Genomic DNA, 4,852 nt, shown 5'->3' with positions numbered 1-4,852 from the left:
GTCCCCGTTTCTCCCGTTACCCCAATTAAACCCAACTCCTCTTCCTTCCATGCAGCAATCGCCCTCCTCCTGGCAATAGCGCCCAGCGCCGCCTTWGTACTCGGAAGGACAGGTCCATCCGCGTCCCTAAGGGCCGCATACGCCTCCGCCAGTTGGGGCGCAAGATGGTCGAGGGGAATGATCCCCGCGACCATCATCATCGCATGAAACGACACCGTTCTATAAGCGCAGCACACCCTGATCGCCACCCTCCTCTGGAACGATCGAATGGCCCGCTTGACCCGTGAGTCCTCCGCGGCAGCGCGCCACCACACCGGTGCCCCATAAAGGAGCACCGATTGGATCACGCTGCCGTAGAGGCGCCTCTTCTTCTCCCCGGTCCGTGAAGGTTCGGAAGGAGCCTTCCAAGAGACCGGAGGATCCCCTCCGCCTTAGGAATCAAGGCCGCGAAGTGGGGCCTGAAGGTAAAGTCCGAATCCAGTACCACGCCCAGGTACTTCACTCTGGTATGGGCTCTATACTAACCCGAGACCCCCTAACCCTAATGGCAGGGGCTGGAACATTCCTGCGTCTGCGGAGGGCAGAGGCAGGGAAGGCCATTGCCTCCGTCTTGTGCGGCGCCACCTCGAGGCCAAGCTCCTCAATCGCACTCACGATCACCTCGAGATCCCGCTCCGCGTTCGCGATCGCCCCTGACAGGTCCCGCCCCACTGACAGGAGGGCCGTATCGTCTGCATAACAAACGACCCGGGAACCCCCCGGCATCGGAGTCCGGAGGACACTGTCATAGGCGATACTCCACAGGGTTGGTCCCAGCACCGAGCCCTGCGGGACCCCGCACGACACCCGCCTTTCCTCTAATCGTCCCCGTCTCCCGACAAACAGTAATGACCGGTCCGACAAATAACTCCTCACAATGTTCGCGATATACGTGGGAAGACCCTTCTCGTCCAACGCCCTGAAGATGGTCTCCCACGGTAGCGAGTTGAAGGCATTGCTGATGTCCAGCGCGGTCAGGATCCCGACGCGCTCACTGTCCACGCACTCCCGCACTATATTTTTAACCACCATGATGGCACCTACCGTTGAGCGTCCAACGCGAAAGYCATGCTGCGCCTGTGAAAGCAGACCCCTTGTCTCCAGGCACTCACTTATTCTTGACACAATTATCCGTTCAAATAATTTCCCAGTCTCATCCAGCAGGCAGATCGGTCTGTAGGAGCCAGGCAGGTCGGGTTGGGCGTCCTGCTTCTTCTTCAACAGGACCAGCCTAGCCCTCTTCCAGGCTGCTGGAAAGTTGCTGGTCCTAAAGCACTCCGTGAAGAGCTCCGCGAGACCGACCCCGCAGTGCACCGCCGCTGCTTTTATCACCATGCCCGGGACCCCATCCGGTCCCGGAGCCTTCCCACCGGTTATCCTCTTCGCCGCAGCCAGCACCTCTTCCGGCGTTACCGCCGCACCATCCACCTGTACCCCGCGCACGTCCTGAGCACTGTTCCGCTTCACTTGGGGAAAGAGGCCCCCCAACACTCGGTCCAGCACGTCCGGTTCGAGCACCTCCGTCAGGGGTGCAGAGTATGGCCTTAGCTTCCCCATGACCAGGCGATATGATCTGCCCCACGGGTCTGCCTCCAGCGTCCCTACGAAATCCCTCCAGGCCATGGCTTTGGCTCTCTTAATGGCCCTCTTTAGCAGTCTCTTGGTCTCTCTACGGGCCTCCAGACACAGCTCTATTCTCCTTTGGTCCCCGCTGCGTCTGGCTTTCAGGAAGCGCCTCCTAGCCGCAGTCGCTGCCGCCCTAAGAGCAGACAGTTCCTGCGACCACCAGCACGCCTTACTTCTCTTGTCTCTCGTATTCCTCACTCTCGGCAGTGCCATATCGCACGCGCTCACTAGCACCTCGTGTAGCCACTTCACGTACACTCGCGCACTGCACACACCTCTAGGACGAGTCCAGTCGCCCGATATGAGGGCAGCGGCGAGCATGTCCTCGTCCGCAGCCCTCGCATCCCACCGGGGGAAAGTCTTGACAGGCAGGCTCAAGCTTCGGGCCCCTGCAGTCTCGTGGCAATACTTGAACATAACATACGCATGGTCCGAAAGGGACTCTGCCTCATCTTCCCTCCATTCCGATAAGCGGATACTAGCAGCTGACGAGCCCCACGTGAGGTCGATAACGCTTGACCCTTGCGGCCGAACGCACGTGGGACGATCAATCCGGTTGAAGAGGTGCAAGTTCAACCGATTGGCCCAGGTAGAGAGCAACTCTCCCGTGAGACCCCTCCTCATTGTCATCGTGTCCAAACCAATCTCCTTGAGGCTAATGCTCTCCCTGGCCTTGGCGAGAGGATCACGGTACGACACCGCCTCATTGCATACTGGTGAGACCGCTGCAGTCTCTCTGGTTCCACCGCTGCGGCTCTTCTTCTTCTTCTTTTTCTTATTTTTTGTGCCACTTCCTGTGGCACTTCTCTCTCCCTTATTCTGTTCTCCCACCTTTCTCGCGCGTTCCCCCGGGGTGGTGGCCTTCTCCTGCCTAACAGCTGGCTCCGTCTGCTGGCGGCTTTTCTTCCTCCCCACTACCTCGATGAACCCATCCTGTGGGGGGGCGGCAGCACTTGCGGCAGGTATCCTTGGGGCGGGAGCCCTCGAAGTCCCTGGAGCGGGAGCACTCCTTTTTCCTCCCTCCACGGTCTTCCCGACCACGTCTGTCCCTCGCTGGGGTGGCCTGCTGGTGCCGTTGAAGGCGTTCCACAGCTCCGCCTGATCTCGCTGTAGAGCCTCAATACTCCTGTTGACCTCCCTCAGCATGGCCATCACGCTCCCTTCATTGTCGCCGGCCCTTGCATCTTCCAGCCTCTTCTCCAGAGCTGGGGTGGCTTTACCTCCTGCAGGCAGCACCTGTTTCCCCTGGCTTGGGGCAGCCACCGTCTTTACTCCCTGGCTCTGTTTTACAACCTCACGCTTTTTGAGCTCCTTTTTGAGCCTAGCGATTTCTTCCTCCATTTGACGGATCTTCTCATCCCCCAATTTTGCTTCCGTCCTCAGCTGAATGATAGCTTCAGCTCTTGAGAACGGGGAGCAAGACTGCTTGTCCAGTCGCTTCTCAATTTCATCGGCAGTGATGAGCGCATCCTTGATGAGGCGCTTCATCTTGCCCGATACCTCTCCTTTAATACTGGAGCATCGCGCTCTCTCTATCTCCATCTCCCTTAGGTGTAACCTAAGCCTGTCCGGGAGCCTTCCTGCTTCCAGCGTTAGTAGCGGCTGAATGTTCTTTCGCCATTCCTACTCGGTGCATCCGGTTCGACGATGAGACAGTCGTCCTCCTCCGACGACGTGATGATACGCCTCATCCTCTTGCTCCCCCTGGTCCTAATCAGCGAGTCAGGATCTGAGAGCCGCAACTCCTCCAAAGTCATAGCTTCTTTCTGCCATCCCTCCATCAGTGCCTCTTTTCCTGGTGCCTTAGTCAGTTCGCGGGCCAGGTCACCTACCTGCGAACAACTTCCCGAGGCAGTAACCAGAGTCTGGGCCGGGTTGCCTACCACAGACTCCTGACAGTAGCATGATGACGACGATGGGTGGCCTGTCCTACCACCACCAAGCACCGCCGTTGTGTGGGTCTCCCTCCCACACTGGTTAATTACTGTGTTTGTACCTTCCATAATTTTTTTTATAAATTTAGGCACAAGCCCAGTGAGAAAGGAAAAGAAAAGAAGGAAGTAAAAGGCGAAGAAAAAAAGAGAAAAGAGGGGATAGCAAGAATCACAGAGAGAAATAGCCACACAGACCATGCACACATCATTCATACCCTCCCTTTTAGTCGCCTTTTACGACAAGCAGGGAATACTGAGGGAGTATTCTACTACCCCCTACCCACGGGGGGGACCCTGACGCAACTCTGACGCAACCCTGACGCAATAGGATGAATACCTACTATCTCTGGATCTAAAACGAGATTTATGAATGAAAAAAATTATCCGAGTCTTAATATTCTCTTGAGAAAATATTTTGTCATGCACAAATGATCTTCTCGCTGATATTGTACCACCACATAATCATTCTATTAAAAATTATTATTCATGCATAGAAATTTTCAATTGTAATATATAATCAAAAAAACTATTTAGTATAAAATCAAAACAAAAATATATACAATATCTCTATTCTTTGTTTAAATATTTATTACCTGCAAATTTAAAAATTTTGTTTGTTACAAATAAAAAATTTTTTTCAAATATAAACATCTATGAAAACTTAATTATTTTTCAAATTGGTCAAGAATAATAATAACACTTATACGCAGCACTCAAATAACGAGAAACTAGAAAATAATGTTAGAAAAAAAAAAGAAGAATAGCAAGCAAAAGTGAAATATTAGTTACAGCGATAAAAATATTTATAAAATTGTGCTTAACCTAACGCATTGCATACAAATCACGATCCAACTTTGTATTTGAAGTAAACTTTATTCTGAATGGATAAATAGTAATTAATTAATTACGAATGAAGATATATATATATATAAAGAGATATTTTGATTAAAGTAAACAGAATATTATTATCTTCTGCTATCTTCACAGTCGTATATTAATGGATTATAAACATCTTCAGTTGACGTAGATTGAAAGAATAATCTAACAATTAAAATAAATGTATATACACATATATATAATAATTTACCACTTCTTCTTATTATGACAACCTCCTCTGGTTTAATAATGTCACGATTTAATTCGTTCGATGGCATTTCCACAGACAAATTTCTATGTACATTTACTTTAATACAATGTAGTTCTTTCTCGCTTATTTTAATTCCCTCCGGGCCTTGAAATATAGAAGTTGAACC

The sequence above is a fragment of the Polistes canadensis genome, unplaced genomic scaffold, assembly GCF_001313835.1.
Source record: "Polistes canadensis isolate GaletaPanama2010 unplaced genomic scaffold, ASM131383v1 scaffold_88, whole genome shotgun sequence".
NCBI classification, from domain to species: domain Eukaryota; kingdom Metazoa; phylum Arthropoda; class Insecta; order Hymenoptera; family Vespidae; genus Polistes; species Polistes canadensis.
The sequence above is the reverse complement of the archived record's forward strand: the minus strand, read 5'-3'. Positions refer to the sequence as shown.